We start from the raw sequence: 19,056 nt of genomic DNA, 5'->3' as shown, positions 1-19,056 counted from the left end.
CCGCATATAAACCCTCTTCAAAGCTAATGTTTTGGGGTGTTGTTGGCATCTTGATGTCAAGTGCCTATATTGACTGACTTTTGCTCCTGACCCTGATGTCAAGTTATTCTAGATGTTTTCAAAATCTGTTGCCTATACACCAGCTGCTTTGGCAATGGGTGTGTCGGCAATGGGTGTGTCAGCCATGAGCTTTTCTGTGTTATTGCCTGGGCATCGGGTATGTGAGCCTCAGGCACTGAGGAGTTGGGTCCAAGTGTTGACAACTACCCATGTCATCTCTACCATTAAGATAAGCACTGGCCATGGATTGAGCCCCATTGGAAGTGGCTCTTTCTGTACCTCTTCTTAGTCCTATTCTTCCTTGGGCCTGAGTAGCGGAACCTCTCATGTTAAAAGTGCCTAACTCCTGTTGACTTTCAGTGAGGCTTAGGCTCCTAAGTCACTTCTGAAAATTTAGCCTATACCTGAGTCCTTCAGTCTTTATTAAAGTAAGATTCCTCAGACTTTAGGTCCTGGGACTGCTTATTAATTACCTAAAGCAGGGAGCCTTGCAGGCAATGCTTGAGGGAGAATGAGTGGTTACTTACCATAGTAACTCTTTATTCTTTGAGATGGTAGGGAGAATCAATGCAACCAACCTGCCATGCTTCCCCACTATTTTCTAATCTTTCAAGAGATGCTTGAGTTTGTAGAAGGAACAGAGTGGTGGTTGGGCTGTGAAGACATAGGCAGTTGTGCAAGAGTTGTACACTTGTCTGGCCTGTACCATGGCAATGCCTGTAGAGCCACTGTTTCTGTGGCTGGAAAATGTTTCTTTTGCACACATATTAGATTTTAAAAAAATGTATAATGCTTTGTTCTACATCCTTTTTACATCTCATTTCAGAAGCAGCTAACAGTTGATGCTTTAGCGAGTCAGTCCTTCACTTTTCTTTGTATAGACAAGCAAAGCCTAGAGGCTGAGTGACATTAACTGAAATGTACTGCTGTGAAGGTTTTTCTGTTTAGAGGTCTTTGAAGTAAAGATCAGAAATGATTCTCTTTCACACATATGCTTCTGATGTTTTCAAATGGTACTGCTCTGATATAACATATGTAAACACTGAACATAAAAAGTACGATTGTTTTCAGCATTATCTAATTAAATGAGATCTCTAGAGAATGAACAGAATGATTTGCTACTTCCAGATTAATTATGCATCTAAATATGTATTTTAAAACTCAGACAAGGTTAATTTAGCTGAAACTCATAGCATTGATCCTAATAAATACCAACTATTTTAACCTGTTTAAAATGTTGCTCATAAAGAACTTGCCCTGCTGTACCTATTGAAAAGCCGGGAGGCGGGCAGGTGCAAGCCCACCTTGCCCTGCTATAGTTGAAGGTAACATAACTATTGAAAATGCAATTTAATGGAAACTGTTAAATTAAGATACGCAAATCCTGAAGTAAGTGAAACTAACTATAGTTATATATTCCATCCAAAAGTCTATGTTAAGAATGAGAGCACATATTAATAATTTGAGTAATTGACATCCTTGGCAATGAAAGTCTGCAGATCTATTACAATGGGTTTTTCACCTGCTTGCAGTTCCTTAGAGGCAGAACCAGACCTGTAAATCAATGCAGACTGGGATTACCCACACCCCTGAAGACTTCATCAGTTCAGTCTGCCTCCAGCAGCTGCAGGCAGGCCTAACTCACCCTCCTGCTCAGAGCATCACCAAAAGGAGATCTTATTCATAAATTTCAGCTCATTGGTTCCAAGTTTGCGACTGTGCAGCAAGCTTATTGGGAACACCTCTTCAGCTACTAAAGTTGCTGGCTGCAGCAGTTTCTAGCCCAGCATGTCTAGGCAAACCTCTCTGATGTCAGCCAGGAAACCAGAGGAATAGAGAGGTAATCAGGAAAGGCCCTAGAAACACCCAGGCTACCTTCACCCTGCCAATTACTTACCAGATTATCTAACATACACAAACCACCATGTCCACCTACTATGCTATCCACCTCAGCTGCTCACCCCACAAGCCACCACATTCCCTTAACTGCCAACTAGACTACCTGGTCTCTGCTCACCCTGTGAGCCACGATGCCCTTCTGACTGAGCTATCCACTGCACAATCCCACCGTGCCCTGCTAATGGAGCCATCCAGCCTCTGCACACTGTGTAAGCCACTACACCCCACCATTGGCCATAGAGGGAGGAGAGTGAGAGTAGCCCAGAGCTGGAGAAACAAGCAGATGGTAAGAGACCTCTTGGTCCACCATTTACTTCCATAATAGGGGTGGGGGAACTGGATAGAGGTCTGGGTTAGCTTTTATGTAATCTGTTTTGCTTTCTGTGGGATTCAGTGAGACAAAATAGCTGCTCAGTGTGAAGGCTTCCGCTGCCCATCACTCTACCAAGGCCTCTGGAAGCATCTTTAAAATTGAAAGAGCCAACTAGGGTTCATCTCAAAGACTGAATGCTCTGAAGTGTTACATTTTACTGGACAAGCAAAGCAAGGGCCTACGCTTAACTTGATTCCATTTGTCTGTAGGTATCCGGATGCCTATCTCCCACCTACCTGCACACAGGTGTAAATCATGCTTATCAATAATTTCTCAATTCAAGGGTAGCTAGCATGTTTCTAGCACAGTTTCTTCTCCAATGAGTGTGTGGGTACATTTTTAACACCTAACTGTGTCTGCAAAAACACTGTTGGAACCTGATTTGTAAGTGTGCTGGGTGGGAACTCAAGCCTTGTTACAGTATGTTTGGCTATAACTGTTTGAAAACTGTTTCAAACAGGATTACAAGCCCCACCATGGATAGATTCTAAAACACTTGGACACCTTCTCTTGCTTGATGATTGATCTGGGTTTGCTCACCTACAACCCTCCGGGATGCTTCCCAACTTGCAGTGGATTCTCACCCAGGCACCAACATCCCCATACTACATTACCATGCCTACTGGTGACCTTGTCGCCCAGTGTTGGTGTATACTCCACCCATCCAGTGGCCTGGGTGACTCTGGGTGCATGCTTCCCAGCACCTGGTAGCCTTGTGGACCCGTGGTTGCAGGCATTTCACCCTCAGATGCTCCCCAAACAGTTATGGTAGGTGCCCCACCTGTACAGCGGCTTCTGCTTCCACAAAAGAAGAATGCTTCACTCCCTCTCATCATCCCATCCTGCATTGGGAGGAATCTCACCTACCTGTTGGCCTCTGTGTCCTAGCTGTTACTCCGCTTAACCCTTTGTAGCCTATGATCCAATGTCTTCATGGATTCTGGGTGGTAGGCAGCTTTTGCTGGCTGTGCTGGGGCTTTGCTAATCATGATGAGTGTACCTCAGTGGTTCAGGGGCTTCTCCCTGTCCAGAGTAATCTTCCATTCCTGTCAGTGCCAGCTACAGGCTCTGTGCTGCCCCTGAAACTGCTAACTGAGGGATGGGGAGAAAAAGAAGGTAGCCAGCCAGCAACTCTCATGCCTCTAAGATTCTCTGGTGCAGGGTGAGCTCCTCTCAGTTCTCTGCAATCCCAAATCTACACCAGGACAGGAAGGTCTGGAACAAAGAGTGTCCTTCTTCCCTCTGGTGACACAAGAGAGGTACAGCTCTTAAAGATCAGAGCCCCTCAATGCCATCAAATCCATCTTCAGCTCTATGTTTGAGAGCTCACTCCAATGAGCACTATGGAATGGGAACTTGCAGAAGTACTAATTTCCTTGTCCTATCTCACAACTCTGACTCAGCATTGAAATGATGGCATAGAGAATTGACACCCTCTGCTGGCCTTTACTTGGCTGCATGACCATGACTTCTGGAACAGGGGCTGAGTGCTTTGTCTTCTCTTGCCATCTCTGTCTCACAGAGTTCTCCTGTCCCCAACCAGACATCTCTGGGATAAGTGGCACTTGTAAGATTCAAATACCACATTGTGGCTCTGAGCCTCATCATGGAAATGGGTTTGGGGAGCTTTCCTCCCTCTCTCTATGTACTGCATGTATACCCCTCCCCCCGTTGGGAAGTGACAGATGAATGCTGTGCATATAATCAGTCAGCACTAAGCAGAGAGATCAGAACATAGGAATTGTCATACTGGATCTCAGTGAGCTGCTTTTTCAAGAACAGAGTTCCCCTTCACTCAGCTGCCAGTCCCCTCGCCCTCTGGAGCAGGGGCCGGGAAGAAGGAGCTTGGTTTGTTTGCTTGTAAGGCTGATGGACCTTTTTTCCTCCTTTCTTCTGTGACCCAGCATGGGCTCCAGGGTCCTTCCCACCTGGGTGTGGAGCCTAGGGCAGCTTGGGATTAGCGTCACTGCCATGATGGAAGTCAAATTCCCTTGGCATGTCACTGATGAAGACCTCCCAGGAACCACTAGCCCCAGGAGGTCATGTGCCACATGTATGTAGAATTCTTGGTGGTTTGCCCCTGCTCCAAGCTCTTCAGCCGGCTACAGGATTGAGGTGGCAATGTGGCAAAGAAATGACTGGTGGACATGATGATAATCATTCACCTCAGCAAATCATAGTGCTTTAGAGAAATGTCTGCTCTAAAGTCACAGGAATCAGTGGACAGGGTGCATGGACCATTGGAAATGGCAGCACCATCATTTCCCTGCTATGTTTTACCAGGAATGCTAGTTAAAGAAATTGCCCCCATAATGAGACATATTGGTAACTTTGTGTAATCATCTTCCCTTCAGTGGGGTTGCCAGAGTGATACACCAGCTTGTTTTCAGACCCAGTACTTCATAGTATGCCAGGTGTACCATGACTCAGGTTAAAGGTACTTCAGCTAGTAGGCCCCAATAAGCACTTGAACTGCCTCCAGAGATCACACTCCTCCCAGGCCCCTCAGAATCCTCATCAGCCATCTGCAGATATTGTAATTATCCCCAAACCAAGCATTATAAAATGAGGACATTTTGAGATAAAGTTAAAAGTGTGAATGTCTTTTAAGAAGGCTTAATTCATGGACTCATTTTTGGGGAGTCATCAGATGATGCTGTTGCAGATGGTCTTGCTGCTACTAGCATTTATCTGAATGTACAGGCATTTGATCTTGGGTAATTGCTTATTGTGACCTGGGGTGCAGTTCTTTTAAGAAGCTGAGTTTATTCCCTGTAAAGCTTGTTTCCTGCTTGGATTTCTCTTTCTAAATAACTTTCTTAGGACTAGAGCTGCTGCCTGCAGGTTATGCCCACACAAACAGGGCAAGCATAACATTTCATGGCCAAGTCGAAAATCAAAGTGATCACTGATGACAACACACTGTACTGAGTATTTAATATTGGTTTTGCACAGTGAATTGTATGGAAGCAAGGTGTATAGCCACTTTCAAGAGACAGTGTGTGTTTAGTGTCATTAGAGGAAAAAATAAAGAATGGTCCTCGAATCAAACCCTTTAATTGTAAGTAAAAAGCAGGCAGACCTTTTTAAAGATAAGAATAATGAAAGAAGCTCAGTTACAAGATGATGTCCTGAAAAAACTCTAAGAAAGTTCTGAGGAAGAGAAGGGGGAAAAAATCTTACCTGATAATGCACAGTCACTGTAGGGGGAGATGCTGCTATTACAGTATTATTTCTGTAGGTCTGCACATTTCTGAAGCTGGAAAACTACAACTTACTTAATTCAAATATTTTTGGCATGAACTGACAAAAGATGTTCATAGGATTGTGTGAATGATGCCAAATAATGAAACCGGAAAGCAACAAAGCAGTGACTTCACATAGTTTACAAGAATCCTGAGCACTAGATTTGGTTTCTCCTGACTTCAAAATAAAGGAATACTTCACTGAATACTGCAAACAGAATGTCTAATTTCCTCCTCCACCCCACCCCCCAGGAAAACTACCTCGAAATGGGATTACACAATCCACAGTAGCTAGTAAATTCCCATGTTTTTGAACTGACTATAGCCCATAATTTATAGGCAGTCAGTTGGAGAGAGGTATTGTTTGTGATAATCCAAATTGCACCTTCTAGTCCACCCACAAGCTAATCATATAATGTGAATTATAACGTCAAATTCATCTTAAGAACTGATGTGGGTAATCAAAATTTATTCAGGACTAATTTAAAGTTATGTTTGCAAATAACAAAACCATGTATTGCATCTTATAATGTGGACTAGACTCTGAATCGTCTTTATTTTTCTTACTACAAGTGTTTCATGTATAAAAAACAAATTAAACATACAAAATCACACATCTTCTTTACACTATTGAGCCCCAGTTTCACCAGTGTGTGTTTACAATAGATGGTAAATTCAGTAACAGCAAGAGATACAGGTGATCATTCCCATCCCCAGTTTCAATGAAGTCACACAAATGTGGGTCATTCTTGTCAGTTGCCAGCTTGTGCAGATCAAGGAGTGACTGGTTCACATTCTTTTCCAGGTGCAAGGCACACTCCATTGCTGTCAACCCAGGAGTGGGTTAAAGTACAGAAATAGAGAATCGTGCTTTGTTCACAGCCACAATCTAACAAAGAAATGTATTAAAATATACAAACTATATTCATCAGTTTGTATGTATATAGTCCTCTTTGAACTTCTCTAGGGCATTACATCTTTTTATTCACATAGTATGTCAAAAGTAACCTCACAGTTACATCAGCTCATAAATGTATTTTTCAGGCTCTCTTGTAATTTGAGGTATGACTAAATGAACATCTCAAGTGTTAGCCCATAAGTCCTTTTCTAGGTTCATTTGGTCTTTTTGATCATGGATTTCCCACCCACTACCCAAAAACGTTTACAGTCAGCTACTCCCAGGAAATAAATTTTGATAATTTAAAGTTATTACTCTCAATTTTCCAGGCAGCAGCCACGATAGCAGAACTGCTGCATCTTACAGAAGCCATTTTCACCTAATTCATTAATTTTTTTATCTGTTCTTGGGAAGGAAGAACAATGCGTTTGAGTTTTCAATAAGATTATTTTTCTGGCTGCCTGTGTTGTGTCCTTATCTCACTACTCAGAAGCAGTTGAGATCACAGGTCCTGATCCCCCACTCCTTACTTAGCTACAACTCCTTTTGAACATGATAGGAATTTTACCACAATTAAAAGAATGCAGGAACAGACTTTTTTCCCCCCCGGCATCAGTTTCCCTGAAGTAACTTGGACTGGATCTGTAATGAGCTCTGTAATGAGCCCTGCTGATTTGTAGGATTGGCTCCTGAGCAGTGTTCCTTCCAATTTTTTATGTCCATATGGGAATGAATTTTGTTATGTGCACCAACATGGAGGTGATGTGTGGCGGGGGTGGGGCCAAGGGGGTTCGGCATGTGGGAGGGGTTTCAGGGCTGGGGCAGAGGGTTGGGGTGCAGGTGGGTGAGGGCTCTGGCTGGGGATGAAGGGGCCAGGGTGGGGCTGGGAATGAGGGGTTTGGGGTGCAGGCTACCCTGGGGAGAGAGGAATTCCCCCAGCCCTCTCTTGCCACAGCAGCTCGGGACCGGAGTAGAGCAGCTCTCTCTGGCTATGGCAGCTCTGGCTGGGCTGAGCCGGGTTGGGGAAAGGGCGCCTCTCCCTGGCCACGACAGCTCCAGCGGGGCCAGGCCGGGGGAGGGGCACCTCTCCTCGCTGCGTGGCCCTTGATAGTCTGCTGCGTGGTCGCACAGCTTAGAGGGCACTTAGGTCCTGAATGAATAATGGATTTACTTTGAGGGATTGATATTGCTCCCACTGGCTTCTGTGGTGCAGGATCAGGGCTGAAGATCCAAAGAAATGAAAGAAACATCCAAAGAATTGAAAGAAATATTTCCATAATCAAAATGGTCTTTAGATTCTCCTTCCATTCCAGGTTTCTCATTAGGCTTTCAAAATATTGGCAAATTGTTGATTCTCAAGCATTTCAATATGCCTTTCCCATGGTAACAGATGTTTAACCATTGTAGTTTGTACACAATCCAGTATGTACAATTTATATATATAATCTCCCTCTCCCCCAACTTTTGCATTTTACTCATCCCCTTATATGATAAGCTTTTAGGGGCAGGGACCAAGTCTTCTCTGTTTGAACAGCACTAGGACTTCTGGTTGAGACCTTTGGGTTCTCGTATAGTAAAAATACTAAATAAATAATTACAAATTTGCCAGTAGTTCCCCATTAATAATCAAACTACCCTTTACTTCGCTCACTTCTGCTGCATTTTCCTCTGCTGTTGTGTCTGGTTGTAATAGTTCCATATTGGGCTGTCAGTTTCCCTTTGAGACACTCTGTGCTCCCAAGGCTCCCTCTGTGCTTTTACTTTTAGAGCTCTGTACGTACCACAGAACATTTTGATTAAAACACTAGACTGATATAAAATGAACGTGGCGCACATTAAATGGATTAAAAACTGGCTAACTGATAAGTCTCAAAATGTAACTATACCTGGAGTATCATCAAGCAGGTCTGTTTCCAGTGCGGTCCTGCAGGGATGGGTTATTGGCCCTATGCTGTTTAACATTTTTAACACTGACCCGGAGGCTGGAAGAAAACATAAAATCTTCACTGATAAAGTTTACAGGTGACACAAAAATTGGCGGAGTGATAAACAATGAAGAGGACAAGTCACTGATTCAGAGCAATGTAGAGCGCTTGGTAAATTGGGTGCAACCAAACGTTATGCATTTTAATATAGTTAAATGTAAATGGACACATCTAGGAAGAAAGAATGTAGGCCACATTTATAGGATGTTGAACTCTGTCCTGGGATGCAGTGAGTCTAAAAAAGAATTGGGGGTCATAGTGGATAATCAGCTGAACATGAGCTCCCAGTGTGATGCTGTGGCCAAAAGACCTAATGCAATCCTGGAGCCATTAACAGGGGAATCTCCAGTGGGAGTAGAGAGGTTATTTTACCTCTGTATTTGGCACTGGTGCAACTGCTGCTGGAATTCTGTGTCCAGTTCAGGTATCCACAATAACATAATCCACATAACAAGCTCAATCTATTTAGCCTAACAAAGAAAACGCTAAGGGTTGCTTGTTTACAGTCTATAAGAATCTACAAGAGGAACAAATATTTAATAATGGTATCTTCAGTCTAACAGAGAAAAGCATAACACCATCCAACGGCTGGAAGTTGAAGCTACACAAATTCAGACTGGAAATAGTGTATATTCTTAACAGTGAGAGTAATTAACCATTGGAATAATTTACCAAGGATCGTGGTAGAATATCAATCACTGACAATTTTTATATTAAGATTGAATGTTTTTCTAAAAGATATGCACTAGGAATTATTTTGGGGAAAGTTCTATGGCCTCTCTTATACAGGAGGTCAGACTAGATGGCCACAATAATGATCTGGCCTTAGAATCTACGAATCCATGAAATCATGGTAAGGTCCTCCTGACCATGAAGCCTGATTTCCATGTGTAACATTCATGAGACTGTATCAGTTTTATTTTTATTTTGGAATTGTGACTAGATTAATTTTAAAAAAAAAAGATGCTAGTATGTGGGAACTGTGGGTCTTTTTTTTTTTTTTAAGTACAACAGCATCCCTTCTGGCCAGACGGAGGGTTGCACCTCAGTTTGGCAGGGCAGTCGACTCGAGGACTCCAGCTGAGTCCTGAGCTCCTTTCTACCGCCCCTAGTTTTTACAGGCTCCTCAGCCTGTCAGGCCGGTTGTCCCATTTTAGGGTACTCTCTCTGAGCAGCTTTTCAGCAGCTTGCTGGCAGAAGTTCCCTCCTCCAGCCTGCTGGCTCCTCTGGCAGCTGCTCTACCCCTCTGCTTCCTAGCTTTTTTATCCTCGGAGCTGCTGTGAGGCTGCCAATCAGCACTGGCGGGCCGTACTTGCATTAATCCCTGGGTTGCTGGTATATACATCCCATGACAGAATGACTAAGCCATATGCCACTTTTAAAAGAGAAAGGTACAAGCCCTTACAAGAGTTCCATGAACTGATGTCACCTGTGGCAATATATCACGAAGGGATTGTCACGAAAGCACGGTCTTACTGTTTCTCAGGAGGTCAACACTCTGCAAATTGATGCTCATTTTCAATTCCTTCTTCTTAGTGACCTGCCTCTGACACTGACGGTGGCTATTTTCTGCAGGACTCCTCAGAGTGGCCACATTGAATCTTAACAAATATTTCTTGAGTGGGTGTTGAAAGTAGAAATGCAACTTGACAATGAAATGGAGATGACCACGATTTCAGAAATAGGCTTGTGACATTAGGCTCCTAAATCTATATTTGTAATAAATGGTCAGATTGTGGCCCATCCTGCACACCTGCCCCAAAAAGTAAGGGACGTAAGGCACCTCTTTATGCTCTTGCATGGGTTATCCATACCATGCATAGCCTTTGTGAGCTGTTACATCCCTACATGAGGAAGGGAGCAGGCAGGAAAGGATGAGAAATGGGTGGAGTCCAGCTGTGCCAGTGCATCGGAGACATATGCTGTGTCACGTAGGGCCGGCGCAGGGTTCATTCTCCCCTCTCATGTCCTGGGCAGTAGGGGGGATTAGGGCTGTATATGTGTTGGGGGAAGATTAGCTTCCTGGGCTGCCATGGCAAAGCTGCAAATGAGCCCTAAGTGACTTGAATTTCAAAAGTGCTGAACACTCAGTAGCCGGAAGATACAACAACTGCGCTGTAGTGGAGACTTCAATCCTAAACATCACCGCAATTATTTTTAGTGGCTAAAGTTGTCTTAATGCAATATGTGCAAATGTCTCTCCTTATCATCCTGCCACTAAGAAGAAGTAGATTTTATCGTGATGAGCAATTCAATTTATTATTGTTGTTACATGAACACCACTGTGCAACTGTCGTGACTACCAAGAGAGGAATATACCTGTTTATTTCTAGATGCACTATGTTCCATTTATATAGGACATCTTAAGTGTTCACTTCCCTGAGTATAATAATAAGCTGCTTCTTACCCAGAGAGTTTTTACAACTGGTTTATTATGATTTGAAGCAACATCAAAGAAGTCTCATCAGGTTCAAGGAATGTAAAATCGTGGATTTCAAGACTTAATGAACTGGAACATAAAAGCTTTTTAGCCTCTGAAAAATATATTTAGTATATCTAATCCACCATATTCATTATACTGCCATTGCCTTGCCTAAATAAACTGTAACACTTAAATCACAGGCTCCAAGATTTTCCTAACATTAATATATTTCTTCTGTTGTGATGACACAACAAAAATAAGAATTAAGTTGTACATCCCTGAAGAACATTCAGCAGTTCACCTGAAAGACATTTGTGCCATAATTTATGGCAGCAAAAGGTGCCAGGTATTTAAAGAACTTTGTGCCAGGGGGTCTTATCGTAGGGTTAAGAGATTGGTTATGAAGCTTATGCCAAGCCATTGGATATGAATTCCAGATGTGCCTCATCTATGACCCTTTTCTTAGAGGATGGCCTAATTTAAAAGACACCATGTAAAACAGCATATTTTGTACTATTACAAGCAAATCTAAAAGTGTTATTCAGTTTACATAAGCTTACACTTGCTGGAACTGAATGTTGCAGTGCTGGAATGTTTGGAAAGGCCTAAGTAGTTGTGTCATGTCCCATTTCTCACCACTGCTGGCTGAAAAGGAGGATGAAAAGTGGTGGGAAGGGAAGAAAAGGGGGAATAAGTGGCAAAAAAAAGCTTATGAAAATCAATGATTTTTGCCCTTAAATAGTGGAATAATAATGAATAAAAAGGGCATAAGAAGGAAGCAAAAATGTTCTACTGATTAGTTTACCAACCAAGCAAAATAAAGAGCATAATATTGATTGCTTTAACTTACTATAACATCAGTTTTAAGAGGGGAATATTTTCTTTGGAAAATTAAACTTTTAGAATAACACTTGAATTTTTAGTATTTAAAATCTTTTGTTGAGAAATACATTAGCCAAAGTACACATAGCAGCGGGGATATTTTGGAATCTACAGAGATCCCTCGGTGGCCATAAAGCTGAAAGTGATCTATAGCATCCAAACCCAACATTAAAAGCAATTTAGGATTAATAGTAGATTAGCTCAGAGTTTGCAGTGTGATATGGCTAGGAAATGAGAACAACAACAAAACCCACAACCCACTCATTTTGCTGTATGCGTGTATATGCAAGAAGCAGAGAGGTGATGGCCCTTCACTCTAGCCCTGGTAAGGCTGCATGTAACTGTGTTAAGGTTTAGGGACCTCAGCACCGAAAGAGACAGATTAATTGGAAGGAATACAGAGAAGAACAATGACAATGATAAAAAGTACTTGAGGGGTTGATTCATGAAGAAAGAGTAAGAGAATTCTATGTCCGCCCCCAAAGTCACCATTTACCCAAGCTATGTAACTAGCTATAAATACTTGAAGGGTATAACCACCATGAAGGGAGAAGAATTGTTTCAATTGGCACAAGGGTAATAAGATGATATAAAGGAAAGGAAAGGAAAATTTAGGCTCCGTAGCACTTCAGAGCCATTGGACTGTGGAATAGCTTTCTAAGGGAAATAGTAGAAGCTTTGTCAAGACTAGACAGAGTACTACAATTATTAGTCTAGACAGAGTACTAGAAAACTCACAAAGGAAAGGACTTAATGGCCCAAATTCAGACCTGATCTAGGCAGATGCAGCTTCAGTGAAGTTAATGGAGTTGCAGCTGCTTCAGTTAGGTTTAAACTTGGCCCAAGTAGTCACGTCCATATCTAATTTCTATGCCTAACGCAGGGTTGTGAACATCAGGGCACCTAAACAGGCTGGATACTGCAACACTCTGCATTGCAGTGCCTGAGTCCCTTTGTGAATCTAGCTCCTAGGACACAAATGGAAGATTGACCTCTGCTCTTTCCTTATGAAATGTGCTTCCTAGAATCTTTTTTTGTATGTTCTATCATCTGGGTTTGGACTCTTCCTCCCTCACACCCTTACCTGTTCTGGCTAGGCCTTCCTGCATGCTGACATCCCCACTTTACTATGGTCTGGTTCCTCTTGGTGAGCATTGCTGCTACTAGAGACTCTTATGGGGAGGACTCCTAATGTCGCCCCCATTTAGGCATCTGATTTTAACTTAAAAACATATCCGGGAGATCTAGTACCATGTCTGATTAAATATACATTTTACTCTTGCATCTGCTGTCACCAGGGCTGAGTTTCACCTCTTTTGCCTTTGTTTATAGCCCATAACTGCAAGAGCTTGGTGACTGAGGTACTTGGTCAGCATGCTAAATAGTCACTAATAATCTTATCAGCCCCATTTTAGAACCAGTAGGGATTTTCCCTAGACCTTTGTGGTTAATTAGACCATCCCTTTTATTATGTGTTGCTGCCCCCTGTGAACAGGCTGTCTGAATACATGGGTGCTGTTTTCCACTCTCTGTGTCCTGCAAACCCAGCTTAAAATAACCCAGGGAAAGAAGTTACATCTTCGTTCACAGAGTCCCATTTAAAAAGAGGACACAAGTCTCTAGGCCTGGCCCTTTCACTGCGTGAATTCAAGGGTCTATCCTGAGCCAACCTGAGAACTATTTTTTCCCATCCATAACACATATCACTAATGGATGGAAAAAACAATTCAGGCTGTTTTCCTTCCTGCTGTGGCATAAGGACAGGGACCTCAGCACCATCACACTGTAACACTTATGATTATTTTTCAGTTGACATGTTGAAGTATTGAACAATGAAAGTAAGAACTGACTGCAGGGTGCCAATAAATCAGATACCCAAGTCAACCTGTTTTCAAAATTTCTGATGACTTTTCACGTATAATTCTTACTGGCTCAGTAAAGTTCAAATTAGGATTCCATTTTAAAATGATGTCTACTTATATTTGTGACTAGAGTGCTTATAGACTCCTCTGTAAGAGAAATCTCATTTGAACATTAAGGTGAAGGATACATCAGAAGTGAACTCCCATTTGTGTTCTTGGGGCTACCTTCACAAAGGGGACTTAGGTCCTGCAATGGGGAGTGTCACAGCACTCAACTTTTTTAGGGGCCCTGATGTTCACAACCCTGAGTTAGGCACCCAGGTTTCCTATACAATTCTTGGAAAGAGTTAGTCACCTAAGAATGGGATTCGCAAAAGCCAGCCTGCTGAGTGAGGAGCCACCTAAACTACCCAGCAGGAAATGCTGAGGAGATGGGTGTGGCCTAAGGCCAGCCCCTCAAAGGTAGTTAGGTGCCTCTTTCTGCCCTGGACTTAGGTGCCTATCTCCACTTGGGATTCACAGCCATGAACCCTCTCCTGGATTTGGGCACCTAAGCTGTTGTTTGCAGTAAACACTGGAAGAGGCGGTGGTGGTGGTGCCCCTCCCACTCTTATATCTTTAGCCCAATGGTTATGGCATTCACCCAGGATGTGGGAGACACATGTTCAGTTTCCCCTTCTCCCTGATGTAGAGACGAGATTTGAGCTTACATATTTTGCCTCTCAAGTGAGTGTCCTGCCCCCTAGGCTATGAGATATTCTAGTGTGGGGCTCTCTCCCTCTCTCCTGCTGAAGCTGTTCCACTTGAAATAAACAAACATGCACAGAGCCAGAGAGAGACTCCAGTGGTTAGGTCACTTCCCTGAAGATCATCAGGGGTGGAAGGCAGCACCACCTCCTTCTCCAGCCATTTTGCTGGATTCACATGTGCTGAATACACCTACTTACCGGGCCCCAAAGGCAAGAAGGGCAGGGGAATGCCTAGTTTGTAAATCCTGCTGGGGCTTGAATGTGAGGTAGACGGTGAGTTGCTGAGTGGCTTCAGGACTTAGGTGACTGCGCATGTTCAGCTACTGAAATTTAGGCACCTCGGGAACTTTAATGGTGGAAATGTAGGTGCCTGAGGTGTTTAAGTGCCTATAGGGTTAGGCAGTAGCTGAGGGGGGAGGGGGGTTGTGAATCCCAGTGGAGCCTAAAATGTTGGACTTCGGCACTTTGTGAATCTAGCTCTTGGTGATCTATTTTTCTGTTTGACAGGTTTCAGAGTAACAGCCGTGTTAGTCTGTATGCGCAAAAAGAAAAGGAGGACTTGTGGCACCTTAGAGACTAACCAATTTCTTTGAAATTGGTTAGTCTCTAAGGTGCCACAAGTCCTCCTTTTCTTTTTTCTGTTTGAGTAACTCTTCTGGTTGTTGGTGTACAAATTAAATGTTCCAAGGGTCCAATTCAACACGCATTCCATTCCAGTGAAGCTTCTTAGACATCTTGTACTTTTTACATTTCTTTTTATTTAAATGTTCAGTTCTTGTGAATGATGTCAGATTGTCAGTGCTGGCATTTGAAGCCTTCTGTTTGTCCATAGAACTAGAACAATGTGAGCCTTCTCCTACTGTTCCACAAGGGTATGTGCCGAAAACCTTGACTGGGATGAAGATAAGGAGCCAGTTTGTCCAAAGTGTGTCTACTCAAACTACTGACCAGTATGTCTACTGTGGTGATTTCTGTTGCTATTATTTAACTGTACTACAGCAGTGCCATAGGGACTGATTCAAGGATTGCACTAGATAATGTACAAATACTTCGTAAAACGATCCCAACCCAGTCCCAAAGAGCTAGGTTATGATAGAACACAACAGGTGCATGAAACAAACAAATAGGATGGTGGCGGGAAACAGATGGAGGAAGAGGAAATGCAAAAATAAACACTTTCCAGCCCAATGAGCATTAGTTCTGATGTGGCCAACTGCTGGAGACTAGACTGACCACCAAATTAATATCAGTTAGGCCATTAGTCATCTGCTGGTAACAACTTTTGGCTTAAGCAACTGGAACTGGAAGACTTTGATTTATACTGTGTTTGTCATGAATAACTCTGATTCAGTCATCAAAATAATTTTCTTGCTGGAGAACTGCTTTAAGGTTCACATGGCTGATATCCTAAGGATTGAACTGCGCCTGTGCCCACAGACTGTCCCTTTACAGAAGAGGGCGCTCGCATGCTGAGCCCTAGTTCCTAGTGCTAATAGTCAGCTGGAGAGGAAAATATATGTTTGCTGTTAATAAAAGACCAAATTATCTTTGGGGGGTTGGGGCAGGAATTAAGTATAAAAATACGATAGCATGACAGGGTAAATCGGATCTAACTTAGTTGTAAAACATACCCGTTTGATGCACAGTGTAATATGCTTAATAATAATAATATTAATTGTAGCAATTACTAATGCGTTGTTATTGGTTCATGGTATATGTTATGACTTTCCAAACATTCAAGAAGGATGAACCCTGCTCTGGGGATCTTATAGTCCAAAGCTGGATGGACAGACAGACAATTAGACAGATGTTAAGGAGAGCGGAACAACAGTCTGCAATTTATGTACAAGTTAATATAATTCACTGAAAACAGTACAAGTGAGTCTTTAAGAGGGACTTAAATGTGGACATGGTATGTACCCCAAATTCAAGTGTCTGTCAGAAGTAGCAACGAGGTATGGTGGGAAAATAAAGTTAATTTTAAAATGATTAAGATTTTGATCTCTGCGTCTGTAAAGTAAGCTTTTTACCTGCTGCTTGTTTTCTCTTTGGCTACAAAGGTTTGTCTGAGAGAAAGCCAGAGGGGGAAAGGCACTACAGAAGTTCCTAGTGTGGAAAAGTATAAGGGTCTGATCCTGCAAGGAGGTATTCATGGGGGTGCAGGTTCTCTCGCACGAGTCTCTTTGGATCTCCATGCAGCTGTCTGCAGGATATGGCAAGGGAAATAGGCTGTGTGCAATTGTGAGCACCAAAGTTTCCCCCTTAGTTTTTGTTTGTAAATGTGGTTGTTTGTATCCACCCGAAGTGCCAGTGAACAGTAGAACACACAAAATCCCTAATTTTAAAATTGCATTAGACGCTTACAAGGATAGCGCCACCTGCCTCCTTAACTACATTTTTCTGAGCACCTAACCTGTCTGCACTCAGAAAATGATTGGTTGGTAACAGTGATTCTTCCCAGACCCCCATCAGATGGTGTCCGGAATAGTTTGACTGCTAAGGCAGATGCTTTCAATGACTTCCCAGAAAGCATGCTGGACACCATGTTCCACCAGGGCTCTTGTATGCTTTTGGTCTCAGTGGGTGAAAATAACTCTAGTCTGGATAATAATATAGGTAGGGCCAAACTCTGTTCAGCACTGGTTTGGGAATGGAGTGTTCCTGAGATCATTTACCTGGTTTAGACAGGCAATTAGAGCACCAGACATGCTTTACTGAGGGAATGGAAAAGAGCACACTCGAATCCAGTCCTATTCATTATCTATCCCTATCAGGGGCCCAGCTTCTTGGGCCTCCTTGCTACCATATGAGACCTTACAGGCACTCTGCTGAGTGCTGGTGCACATGTTCCCTCTGAGCAGACCAATAACCTCTTTCTGTCTCTCCTAAGCTATCAGCATGAGGCGTCTTCTCTGCTCCTGGCCTGACCTTACAATGTGATCTTTCTTCTCCGGCCTTCTTTGTTCCCATCCTGAGCTGCCAGCAGGTGGGGATGCCAGCCACAATAGGCATGCCGTGGAGGAGAGAGGTAGAGGGTTGGATTGGGTTGAATGCTCTCCTTCCAAGAATCCCAACATTGCCCCACCTCCCAAACAGAAATTCTTCCTATCACAACACCCATTACCCACTCCCAGCAACCCAGCTGAAATAATGGGAAACTGGCTAAATCTCCTGGAGTTAAATGTCACCTGGGAAATCGCGACTGTGCTAAGAATTATCAGGTGTTTTTCCAAACCAATCTTTGGCAGGTTTTGTGGGTAAATTTTAAATTTTGTTTTACTCTGTTGCCTTTGCATCTAATTATAAATCCTTTTTGCCATGGATTGTTCAGCAGTGGAATGTTCCTATTCAAGTCTCTTGGCAAGGGCGAAGAGATGCAGTCTGAGTTGAAAATCATTTCTGTTCACCTTAGAAAATGATTTTATTTGTGGACTTTGGATCAGAAAATAGAGTCTGTTGTGTGTGTTTCTCAGCAATTGCTGTGTAAATTGGGCCATGATATGTGAGAAGAATGCTGCCCCGTCATCGCTGTAGGAGCAACATGTTCTTCTGTGCACCTGCACAATTCGTCTTGATAAGCCTGGTCTTAATTCCTTTACCCTATCGCACCTGAAGGAATGTGCATGTCAGCATGAAATCTGCAGTACAATGGTTCCACTGAAGGACTAGAATTAAGCTGTAACCAGTATATAAACAGGAAAAACTGCTTTGCCTTTTCTGTTTGTAACAAGCATGATCAATGCATGTTTAGGGTGAAATAATCCAATTTAGCAATGCACACAGGTTGAAAAGTCTGGATTTAGAGTTTGAAATGTCAGGAATGTTCAGATCCAGGGGTTTGGTTCAGACTTTATAACAATGGGGACCACTGGCAAAGTTTTTATACAGATCTGGATCCAGAATTTGAGAACCCTTGGTTGTTTAGATTTGGGTTATACTGACGGCCCAATTCTAATAATTATTTTAAACGTTTTGTCTCCACAGTCCATAATACACTAATAATTAGAGCTATTAAAGATATAAAGCAAACATTCTTATGTGATTAAGACACAGCAATATTTCCCCTCCTCTATAAAAAGCCGTTTTAATTTTTCAACTCAGAGCCTTATTCTTTAAATTGTTCTGTGCCTCTTCATGCTGAGAAAATACCATATTGAATTTTAATATGACTCAGAGTGACAGGGAGCTTTTCCTGTGTTTCCATTTAGGAACCATTGAAACCAGTATTCTAAAGTCTTATCACCTTTGTTATGCACACTAAAAACAATTATTTATTATTATTTGTAATATACCAGCACCAACTGAGATCAGGGCCCCATGGTGCTAGATTCTGTACGTACTTGCAGTCAGAGACAGTCTCCACCTTGAGAAGTTTACAGCTTTAAATAGAACAGACATATAAAAGGTAGGGGCATTTTAGAGGTGGGGAACCGAGACTCAGAGACCCTGATTCTATAAAGTACTTGAGCACATGGATAACTTAAGCACCAGAGTAGTTCTGTTACATTAATGGGATTACTCTCATGCTTAACTACCTTGTTGAACTGGGGCCAAGGAAATTCAGTGACATGATGAAGATCACATAGGAAGTCCATGACAGAGCTGGATTTGAGCTCAGGTTTCCTGAGTGCCATCTTTTCTCTCTGCAGTCCTGTGAGTGGGCCTGCCCTTGCCCTAATAG

General features: G+C 42.7%; 1 long non-coding RNA gene across 1 annotated transcript in view; it reads right to left on the bottom strand.

The window, feature by feature from the left end:
• Nucleotides 1–6,101: 6,101 nt before the first annotated feature.
• LOC142071779 (uncharacterized) overlaps nt 6,102–19,056 on the bottom strand; it is a 32,924-nt gene continuing 19,969 nt past the window's right edge. Inside the window, exons 2-3 of the long non-coding RNA XR_012667973.1 lie at nt 8,362–8,457; nt 6,102–6,466 (exon numbers count right to left, since the gene is read on the bottom strand). This is a non-coding gene — a long non-coding RNA (uncharacterized LOC142071779). The remainder of the gene's footprint in view (nt 6,467–8,361; nt 8,458–19,056) is intronic.

The sequence above is a fragment of the Caretta caretta genome, chromosome 4 (assembly GCF_965140235.1).
Source record: "Caretta caretta isolate rCarCar2 chromosome 4, rCarCar1.hap1, whole genome shotgun sequence".
NCBI lineage: Eukaryota > Metazoa > Chordata > Testudines > Cheloniidae > Caretta > Caretta caretta.
Note: the sequence above shows the minus strand (reverse complement) of the source record. Positions and strands in the feature narration are given on the sequence as shown.